The 11,109-nt window shown below is 45.2% G+C and overlaps 1 long non-coding RNA gene across 4 annotated transcripts in view; it reads left to right on the top strand.

Annotated features, from left to right (window-relative positions):
- The first annotated feature begins 5,732 nt into the window (after positions 1-5,732).
- The window catches only part of LOC137474294 (uncharacterized), a 48,670-nt gene continuing 43,293 nt past the window's right edge, over positions 5,733-11,109 (top strand). For 2 of the 4 annotated variants that reach the window (XR_010999279.1, XR_010999281.1), the window contains exon 1: positions 7,724-8,489. This is a non-coding gene — a long non-coding RNA (uncharacterized lncRNA). Of the gene's footprint in view, positions 7,641-7,723; positions 8,490-11,109 lie in introns of those variants that run through there. The other 2 variants (XR_010999282.1, XR_010999280.1) reach the window with 2 other exon arrangements.

Below are 11,109 nucleotides of genomic sequence, written 5' to 3'. Positions count from 1 at the left end.
AATTTTAGCCCGATTTCATGGCTGGATTTATACCTGATTCCCCTCTTTTCGCTTAAATGACCACTGTCATGTTCCCTGTGTTAGCCTTGGTCAAATTTATGCAATTGAAGCAACACAAAATTCGATTTTCTCTTTTTGCCACCACCTCACCTTCCAAAAGAATTACATTTTTGATGTAAAAAAATCACTCTTGAAAATGTATTAGATGCCCTCTCTGGATGTCCCGTCATATCAAGCTGTGCAAAAATTCCTCTGAAAAATTCACAAACACAATTTTGAAGCAGCAGAAATGTGTTTCCTTTGGTGACTTCATAACCAAATTGCAGAAGGGAAATAGGAAGAAATAAGACATTGGAATATTAAAAATGCCAGTGCTCAGCCAGCAAATCAAACATCACAACAACACTGAGCATAAACATTTTATGCCTTGTTGTGCATGCACTGAACATTGGGAAATTTCTTAGTTATGGCCATTATTTTCCCCTCTGTAAAAGGGTGTTTTTCATTCACTAAACTTTCTTGCAGGAAATTACACAGAAAGTGTATAAAAATTATTTGTTGGGCTTGAGAATCTAATAGGTGAGTTAACTTTGAATAGAAAACTCGATGTTTGATGTTGTGGCCCCCGGTTCTGCTGAATACCTGGAGCAGGCAAACAACACAAACTCAATGACTTATCAAGTACTTGTTTTCAGTAAACCATTAACTCCTTCAAAAAGGCTTTTCTCCTCCTAAACAATAATTTCCCAGGTCATATAGCTTCAATAGCTTCCCAGATCATTCACTCCATGAGAGTCCCTGGGAAGCCTGAATTTTGGGAAAATTTCTTCCATGAGTTTTACAGCTCCTGTTGTGTTTACAGGCTTCATGAAAAACAAAAGGAAGCAGTGGTGTATTCTGAGAACAGCAGCATCTTGACAGGTATATTTGGTTAAATATTTTGCAACAAAGAATCTACCTAGAAAATGCATCAAGCTTTTAGGATGTCGCCTGGCATTCTTGAAAGTCATACCAAAAGATGCCTAGTGCAAACAAATCTCATCCAGTAGAGCGCAGAACGGGTCATCAGCACAACTCCTTTTTCCTTTCATCCCTCAAGTGGGCTTTTTTCAAAGTTTCTTAAACTGAAGGCGAGTGTGTTTAACTGACCACAGAAAGCACATGGTCCCCAACAGAATAATCTGATTTTTACAACCTCCACTTCATGTTGTGCTTAAGGCTCTTCTCACAGACTGCTTAGCACCTCTTCCTGTAAAAGAGGATAAAAAGGTCTAAACAAAGAAATAAAAGTGACAGCCTTATGAAGACTTTTTCAGCAGGAACTTTGGAGGTGTGCTTACAAAAAATCTGCTCAGCAAAATGAACCCAGGAAGAAAGATGTGATCATAACCCAAGATTCAGACCTACTAGGAATATTTGTACAAACATCCCCAAACCCAAATCTCACAAATATTTATTTGCTTGTATCTAAACTGAAGTTATGCTTGTACTCTTGAAAATGTCCTCCATGTAGCACCAGCACAGAGTTGTGTGGAAGAAACACCCTGCATGGAAGCAAAACCCTGCTCTCCTCTGAAGGATCAGGAGTTACGAAAAAACCACCTCCACAAAAACATTTTGGGATGCTCAAAACCTGCAAGAGGAATAGTGATAACAAAAACAAGATAAGTTTTTTTGATGAGACTCTTTAGGTGACCAGCGTGTCCTGGACATGGCACAGGCAGTTTTGGGAAGGCCACGAGCCCAGGGAAGAGCTGGGACTGACTGCTGCTCTGCTGCTGCAGCCGCTGGGAGCTGAGCGCAGATCCTGCGCCAATGTTTGCAGACAGCGAAAAACGCCTGTGCATCACAGCGCTGAAGTTCATTTCCAAAGAGGTTTCGGATTTTTTTTTTTATGATCATTTTTCCAAAACTGATTAAAACTTCATACTCAAAACTTTTTGCCCCAAACAGCCGCCTGCGGTCTTTGCTGCTCTGAGGTTTATGACTTCTTTTTTTTTTTTTTTTTGCGGGGAATTTTCCATCATCAAAATCCAAATCATCAACAACACAGAACACTGCCTGCCGGCTTCTCGCATCCCGGTTCAAACAAGTACCAAAGGCATTCTTGTTTCTTCCAGAAACAATCGGGGGAAAAAAAATAATAAAATCTCGTGGAGAACAACAGAGTAACCCGAGGTCTGCGGCGCGGCCGGGGCTCGCCCTGTGCTTTGGGAGGGGTGCGGAGGAGGGCGGGCGTCCCGAGCCCCCGCTGCCCCGCGGTGCCGGGCACGGCTCGGGGGCTCCACTCGGGCGAGGCTGCAGCGCCTGAGCTGCGGAGGCGGCGGCTCCCGGTGCCGGGCACGGCTCCGGGGGCTCCACTCAGGCGAGCCTGCAGCGCCGCCGCCTCCCGAGGCCGCCGGGCCGGGGCCGGGGCGGCGGGGGCGGCTGCGGCTTTAAGAGCTCCCACAATGCCGTGCTGGCGCCCCAGTTCCGTTACATGTCTCCCCCGGTGAAGGGGAGCGAGGCAGCGGCAGGAAGGAGGCGGAGGCCCCCGTCCCTCCCCGCACTCCCGCCCCCGCGGCGGGGAGGAGCGGGGCAGCAGCGGGGCCGGGCCGCGCCGCGCCGAGCCCCGGGCGCTGCTCCGGCCGCGCCGCCCCCCGCGGGCAGCGAGGCGGGGCTGGCGGCCGCTGGCGCTGCCCCGCAGCCGCCGCGGGACGGGCGCCCGGAGCCGCTGCCGGCACGGCGAGCGCGGGGACGGGCGGTAAGTCCTGCTCCCCTGCCCCGCCCGCTCCCTCCGTCCCTCGCTCGCTCTCCCGGCTCCGCGTCCCCTCTCCGGCAGCTCCCGGCTCGTCCCCGCTGGCGGGTTTGTGACCCTTCCCTGCCTCCTCGCTCGCCAACTTTCCTGTCCTTCTCGCCCGTTTCCCATCTCCCCTCGGATTTTCATGGTTTTTTTTGGGATTCTTTTCCTGTTGTTTCTGAGGGTTTGTTTTTTTTTTGGCGTTTTCGGCTCTGCCGTTCCCCTTCTCGCCTCTTCCCAGCCCTCTGGCACTCGCTTCTGTCCTTTCGCTTCTTCCCCGGCTTCCTCCGGCTTTTCCTCTCTCCTGGCATCCGTTGGGCATCGCGTGGAAAAGTAAGGGATATTTTTCGGTGTCCTTGAGGGAGGGAGTTCAAAACCTACTTTTCTTACACAGGGAGATCTTTGTAGTAGTTTTCTTTCCCCTTCTCTTCCTGTCACCGGAAAGAAAATTAAACCTATTTTTCTCCTTTTCATTTTTCCCCCCTTTTGCTACGTGGACTGTTTGTTTTGGTATTTTTTTTTCTTCTCCCCCTTCTTCGGGCAGTGCCGGTTTGTTTCACGATTAATCTCTTTTTTTCTTGTCCCAACCCCTCCCTCTCTCCTTTTCTTCCTCAGTAAGAAGAAAGATTAGAAGAAAATGTGTTTTGCCAGCAGGGAATGCATGAGACTTTTTTTTTCTTTTTTTTTTTCTTTTTTTTTTTTTTTTTTTTTTCTTCTCGTGGGGTACTATTGATGAGAAAAGCTTAAGCAAATAGAGTGCGGTAGGACGATACAGAGGCATGAACTTTAAAGGGTAAGGAATGGGTTCTGCTGCTTGCTTTCTCCAGCTCTGAAGCGGTGTTAGGGAGGTCTGCTCCAGGGTCCGGTTTGGGGTTGTGCTAGTCCGGTGTGTGCCAGCCTGTTTTCTGTCCAGCAGAATGGTGATTTAATAAACGCAGTCCTAAACTGCGTTTCAGTGTTGCTCGTGTGTTTCGTCAGTGTGGAAAATCAGGAGGCGGGGGAAGGTTACAGATTCCGGTGACCCCTTTGGAATTACACCTGTCACGCCTCCCGTCCCCAGGCTGCAGGTGTGTCGGAGGTTGACACATTCAGCAAAACCGCTGAAAACTGCTCGCATCCGTGGCAAAAAGTGTTGTCGGGGGTTTAGGAAGTCTGGTTCGGACCTGTGAGTTTCTGCCTCAGCTCTAGTCAGTATCACACGTTGAAATTGAGTGTTTGCCGGGCTGTGAAGAGCGAGCAAATCAATTGCCTAAAGATTTCTGCAAGGCACCTGTTTAAGGGCTTTCAGGCTCCCTGCTAATTGTGTTTGGGCGCGGTGCGATTGTGTTAAGTGCTGTGAAAGTAAAGGGCTCTGTTTTTTTCGGTAGAGACTATGTAGCTTGTGAATGAACTGTCAACTCTTTTGATTGGAGGTGGTTCTTTCTGTTACATTGCCTATTCTGATAGATATCTTCCAAAAGTCCAAAACACCACGTGGCTGAACTGCAAATAAAATCAGCCTTACTTTTTTTCCCCCCTGCTTTTTTAAAGAGAGAAAATTTAATTTCGGATTAACTTTTGTTTGATGATATCTCATTGGAAAATAGGCTAGACATGAAATTGGAAGTACTTTTCTGAGTCTTAGAGCAAAACATTTTTTTTTGATACTGAATGAATTGCTGAGGGAACTGAAATGACTGCTTGGGATTCATTGTACTTAGTTGTGTGCCCTTTAGGACAACTGAAAGATAAAGGTGACTCACTTCTTACACTTAAGTAATCTCTCCATCCTTTCCACCTTTTGAGCCCAGCAGAATTTGATCCATTGTTTGAGTTAATCTTGTTTTTAATCCTTCCTGGAGATGAAAAAGTTTGCCATAGTGGGAAATAGGAGGAGAAAAATACCAAGTCATATTTAGCAAGAAGTTTAAGTCTTTCAAAACTACCTCGAACCATTACTGGAAGTGCCAGCAACAATTCTGAAGAGCCAAATTAAGTTGATTAATCTAACTTATTAAAATCTGTTTGAGGGAAGCTCTGAAAAGGAACGAAGGAGTCTGAGTTGCTGAAAGCGCGGAGCGGGTCACTGAGGATGGTGGGTTCTGTTCCTGCTTCTGCCATCGCAGGGCAGTGTGACCTCCTGCCTAAGCTGCCTTCTGCGTGCCCCTCCCGGGATAGTGAGGCTGCCCCGATTCTCCTAAGTGCTTTTCCATATGATTTGTAAGAATAATTGCACGTAAACGTTCAGTTGTTGTTCTGATTGCTGAGCAGGTGGGAGTTTGGCTCGTGCTGATCCTTGTTCTTGGAAAGTTGTAGGGATCTTGAGCCTCACAGTTTATTTTGAACAACACTGGATTTTTATATTGCTGCAAAGGTTTTGAGACTGGGGTTATTTTTATCCCCTGAATATCTTTGACAGTATCAGTGCATGCTTTTTCTATGGTCCCTTAAGTCTGCCTCAAGCTGACCATGAAGGACAGCACTGACCTCTCCAGAATGAAACTGTTAAATTGAATTACAGGGTGGAAAACTGTACTGTGGGGTCTGGGCTGAGGACCCCCCTCGGCGTGGGGCTTGCTGTTCCTGGTAATTTTATTTTGTGAGGTCTATAATTATGAACTTAGCTTAGTCCACCAGTGTGTTTGCTTTCTAATTTTAGGTTTTTTGCTTGGGTTTTTAAGCCTTTAAGACTTCTATCTTGACATTAAATGTAAATGTTTTATGGTTTTCTGGGGCTTTTTTGAAAGCGTGGGTTTTCCTGTAATTTTTTTTCATGGCGGGGTTGGGATTTCACAGTGTGATGAGATTTATTATAATCTCAGTGTCTGCCTTCCTGAGACTAGGATACTTTGTGAATGTGAGGCTCTAGCCTGTTGCTTTTCTCCAGTGAAAATGATGCTCAGTTCTGTAGGAAGTTCTTGTTGGGCAAGTATAGGTGTGTTTGTGTGTGTATGTGTGTTGTGTGTGGTAACTTGCTGTCCTCCTGCATATGCACATAGCTCCGTGCTTCCCAATCTGGACAGTGAATCTAATTTCAAATTCAGATTCATAAATAACTAATTCTTCCTACCCTTCCCATTCCCCTTCAAAGCATGTGGTGATCTCACGCCTTTGACAGGAGTGGTTTTCCTGGCTGATAAGGGGATGGTCATGGTGTTTTCTCCCTTGGCTGTTCTGAGGGCTGTATGTTATCTCTCTCAGTGCTGATAAAGTATGGGAAGGGGGTTGAGAGTTCTGTGTATGCGCTGAGCGGTGCCATCCTGCTCCATCTCCCTCCGGTTTGTCACCTGCAAAGCTGAGATCACAGAACTTATCCTGCTTGGGAAAGGAAGGTGGGTTCGAGCTGTAGATACAGGGGTTTGTCACATCTGCCAGGGGAACTGCAGACCCCTCTGGGTTGTCACTTCACTCGGATCTCTGCAAGCATCTGGTCATCTTTGTGATGACTTAAATATGGAGAGTGTTAATGTATCTGAGAGGATTCTAGGAGACAGGCCACTGTGAGCTTTCAGCTGGCAGGTGCTTGAGAAATCCACATAATTCACCTTTCTGCTTTTGAGTCGCTCCTTAAGGCAGGAGGAATCTGTTTACTTTCTTGTTGTGCTTGGAAAAGGGGCTCACCCACACCAAAGGACCTGTAATGCTTGCTGTAGTGCAGGATTATTGCACAAAAGCATCTTGCTGTGCAGTGCTGTGGCTGCTCTCAGTGTTGTATGATAGCACATGTTTCTCAGCTGTTGTTGATTCCTCAGTGGCACAGACTTCAAAGGAATGCACTGAAAGAGAGCTGCAGCCAGGGAAAAATGGGGTTTGTTCCAGTGGCCTGTACCATCCATCTGTTTAAATACTCTGCTGAACTGTTCCAGAGTGGTCAGGCATCCAGTTAGGACTGAGGAGCAATTACAGCTGGGAGCAGAGCCTGCTCCAAGAGACCACCTAGGGGAGGCTTAAGTGCTACCTCCTTTCTGTGGGTCAGAGCCCCCCTGCCCTCCCAGCCAGCCAGGAGAGATAAGGCTCCTCATCTAGGGTATCTTTCAACATGACATTGTCTAATTCCTAATGCTGTTGAGGATTTATTTATTTTTACTCTCCATGCTATCTTTAGCACAAGAAGGGAGGAATGGTAATGAGGACAGACGGTCATCTCTGTCTTCTCCTCTGTGTGGGTAGCAAGATAGATCTGTAATTTAAATGAGTAAATATTTATAAAAAGATTTTTTTCCCCATATGTATGGGATAGTTCACAGAGAGTGATCTGTTGATCACTTGTGTCTCCAAAGGTAATGATATACATTACTGGATTAATTTCATCTCCAAAACATGAGCAATAAAGTTACATTGCAGCCAATTATGTTGTGCTCTTTCAAAGTGAGTTTGGGGAAACACTTCACAACTTCATCCATGGTAACTAAAAAAAACTCCAGTGTACTGCATTATAATACAGGAGGATGCTGCCAGTTCCAAGTATTATAAGTTGCATTTTTACTTCCATTCCAGTATTGGGGTCTGCTGTGCAAGACATGTCTACACCTGTCGTTGCTGACTGAATCTTCATATCATGGCCTGTGTGTTCTCTGTGGTCCCAGATAGTGGAACTCGGAGGAAATATTAGCAGAGAGGCTACAAGTAATCTGTGGATAACCTGTGAAGATCCCTGAAGTTTTCTTGTGTGGGTCTGACATTAATTTTGAGGATTGGAATGAGCACTGTAGATAGAGCAATGTGTGTTTCAGCTAAGAGGGTTTAACCTTCTTTGTCAATGGAAAATGCTCATGCAGATGCACTAAGAGGATATTTGAGCTTGAAAAAGTTGTGAGGCACTCCAAGATTTGTTTTTCACCTGCAAGCAAGCAGCACAGCTTTAAAGGTGAGCTTGAATGTTGTCCTCTGCTGTGGTATTGCTCCCTCCTTGGTAGTGAGATGTGACATCTATGCCTTTGAAAGGAGAGTTCTTTTTCCCCGTGTTGGCAGTTGTGATGGTTTCATGGTATTTTGAGACGTCAGATTTTAATGTCTTACTACCCCTTTGAGCAGAAAGGGGAGGGAAACTTCTGGAAATGTGTAATGCAACTGACTTCCAGGTTCTGCCCTTGCTCCAGGCTTGATGTTGTAGTTTGAGTTTATTTACTTGATTTGAAAGCTGTACTTGGTGTAACCTTGAGTTTTACTTCCCTTACTGCAACAGTACCTGATGTGTTTCCAGCCTGTACCTCGCTGTGCCTCTGCATTGTCCAGTTTTAAACTGGCCAGGCTCTCGGTGCTTTCTTTGTATTGTGTTCTCCCCAGGAATCTTCAGAGCTTCAAAGGAACTTCCTTTTGCTTCAAGTGAACTGGAAGTATTTTGCTAAAATATTTTTGGACTCCTGAAGTGTTCATCAGTGTTTCCAAGCTGTTGTTTGAAAGGAGTTTGGAGTTTCCGGGAGAACCTTTGGAAACTTTAGGTTTTATTCTCAGTCAGCAGTTTTGTGAGCATGGATAAAGAGAGGCTGTAATTCCGCTGGGCAGCCAGATGTTTTGTGTCTGTGCTAAAGTGGGGAGACAGTGTGGCTTTAGGGGTTGAAGGGTCTGCTGTTCTTGTCACAGGGCTGTTTGGAGATCTTCTGCAGATCTGATCTGCTTTCTCTCCTCTCCCTTCCACTCCCTCCTGCCATGCCTGTGCTGATGGTGATTACTTCCTTCTGAGTAAAATGGGATTATTGAGAGCAGAGCTTAATTTGTTGCTTTCTAAAAGGTAGGTATTTGCTTGTCAGTCTGTGTTTCTTAAATACTAAGCTTGAAGCCATATAAAAGTTGCATGTATCTTGACAATTAGTGAATTAATAGCAATTATGCAGTAGATTGATACTAACATTCATTCTGACTAGTGTGGCATTAAGTGAAATTTATAAAGAAATCAGTTTTCCTTGCAAACAGAAGAGAGCACTCATTGATGCAAATCCCCCAGTTGCATATTAAATTGCACCATTTTTAGGCACTTAAACACTTGTAAAATCTGTGTCTGTCCTTGTCTTTCTTCTCCCTCTTCTGTGTGACATATGAGAGAAAGTTAAAAGGAACTCATCAGTGACTGTACATGTCAGAGTCTTCCTGGAGAAGAAAGTAGGAAGATGCCACAGCTGATAATATTTAGAAGTTGATACTGAAAATCAAGAGAGCAAATGTATAAGTATGCCATTGCAGCTGTGTAGCTGGCAATATTAACTAGCAGTTGTACCTGGAATAATAATTCCCATCCGGAGAGAAACATATGGCAGTGGTTGAATGCCCTTGTCCTTGCCCACCAGGAAGAGATTGTGGTGGGGTTTTTTTTTTTTTTTTTTTTTTTTTTTTTTTTTTTTTTTGTGTGTGTTTTTTTTTTTTTTTTGGAAAGTCTGCCCTGGGCTTTATCCCTGCCTCGCAAGTCAATCCAAGCATTTTTTCATTGGGGGCAAGGACAGAAACTTTGAATAAGCTGAGTTGGAGACTGTATTTGGAGCAGTGGAAGTGGCACAGAGGAACATGGGACTAACAAAGAACAGTCACACTGAATACAATGCAGTGTTTTCATGCAGCTAATGGGATTGGAATTGGTAACCTGATACTCCAAAGAGATAACAAAGGCTATTTAGCATACAAGGGAACATAGTGTTTTTTTTTTTTTTTTAAGAGTTGGTTGAGTGTAGCGGAATCTTTTGTCAGAACTCATTCTAGTGAACAAGTTCTGGCAGAAAATGACTAAATTAATAAGAGTTTACTAAATACTCTGAATAGAAATTGAAATTTCTTTTTTACTACCCATGTCCTTTCACTGCAATTCATGTATTTGCTTAGCAGTTTACCTGCTTCCCTCATGTCCTGTGAACTTAGTCTTTGTTTGAAACTGAAATATACCATAAATTAAAAGCCTTTGGGCTTTTCTTCCAAGAATGGAAGAGGGGAACAAAACAAAATGAAATGTACGAAGTTGTCATAACAAATCGGGTACCCTGCTGTTCCCTTACTTCCCAGGAACAGACCAGAAAGTGACCAGCTTGGTACAGACCACAGTAGTGCTACTTGGGGTTAAGCTGTGCTGTGTGGGACCACAGAGAACTGTCTTTAGATGGCTTTTGATGTAGTGAGGATGGACATCTGTGAGGGTGATCAGCTCTAAGAAAACCCAGTCCGATCTCATAATGCAAGAATTAAGATAATATTCTACTTTAGGCCTGCTGCTTGCCTCCCTTGTGGTTTTAGTGACTCAAAGGAACTTGCAGTCCGTGTGGGCAAGGCTGGAAGATAAGAGGCACATACCTTTAGGAGGTGGTGTGTGCTACAGGAGGAGAGCTGGGTGTGATTTTGCTGTTGGCAAGTTCTGTGTGCCATGGCTTGGTCATTTTTCTGTGGCAGAAATTAGGGGAAGAGGCTCACTTTTCTTAGGTAGGGGGTGAGAGAGCTGGGCTTCTGACAGCAGCCAGGAATTACAATTTAAAATGTTCTCTGATGGTGGGTTTGGTTTTACTTAAACCCTTGGCAAGACAGAAGGGAGTTTGGGTCTCTTAGGAGTTGTTGGTCTTCTGTTTGTAACTCATTGTAAAGCTCCTCATCAGCCTTGATCAGCAGCCTGGGCTGGTGGCAGGTGTCCCTGCCCATGGCAGGGGGTTGGAATGAGATGGTCTTTAGGTCCCTTCCGACCCAGAGCTTTCTGTGATTCTGTGCTGGATTTGCAGTGTGCCTTTTGAAACACGGGCTCTTTTCCAGCCCTTGCTGCTTTCCTGCTGCCATTCTTTTAGCACTTCCCATTGGTGACTGGTCCTGTGCTCCCTGTGTGTGCCTGATGGCACTGCCACCAGGCTTCCTAAACAATCCGTTGTGACTCTGTGGCTTTCCAGGTGCCCCTCTCAGTTGCAGCCCAGCTTTTGGTTTTGGATGGGAGGGAAAGACACTGGCACTTTCTTTTCATGTCTCCCAGCCACAGAGCATTCCTCCAATTCCTCTGCTGCTGAGCTATTTGGAGCAGAGCGGGGGGGAACACTTGCTTTGCTGCTCCGTTGTCCAGGAGTTGGGTTTAACTTGCGCGAAGCACCTGTCCTGTTGTGATCCTGACATCCTGTCAGCGCTCATTTCCCCTGCTCCTTGAGAGACAGTGTTTTTGTTGCTGGCAGCTCTCTGCCTTAGCCTTCTAGGGAAGCCCAACCAGAAATATTCTAGAATTCTTCTACCTTCTCCCTCCCCTTGTCCTTCACTGACCTCTAACCACATTTTTATCTTTCTTGACAAGATGCTTAGTTTCATTTATCAGCAGCTTTTCCCTTCATTCTTCAGCTTTGATTATTTTTCCAGGAGCTGCTTAGAAACATTAACCATTACAGAACAGTCAAATACAGTCACAT

Source organism: Anomalospiza imberbis, chromosome 5 (assembly GCF_031753505.1).
Source record: "Anomalospiza imberbis isolate Cuckoo-Finch-1a 21T00152 chromosome 5, ASM3175350v1, whole genome shotgun sequence".
In the NCBI taxonomy this organism is placed as follows: domain Eukaryota; kingdom Metazoa; phylum Chordata; class Aves; order Passeriformes; family Viduidae; genus Anomalospiza; species Anomalospiza imberbis.
The sequence above is the reverse complement of the archived record's forward strand: the minus strand, read 5'-3'. Positions and strand labels throughout refer to the sequence as shown.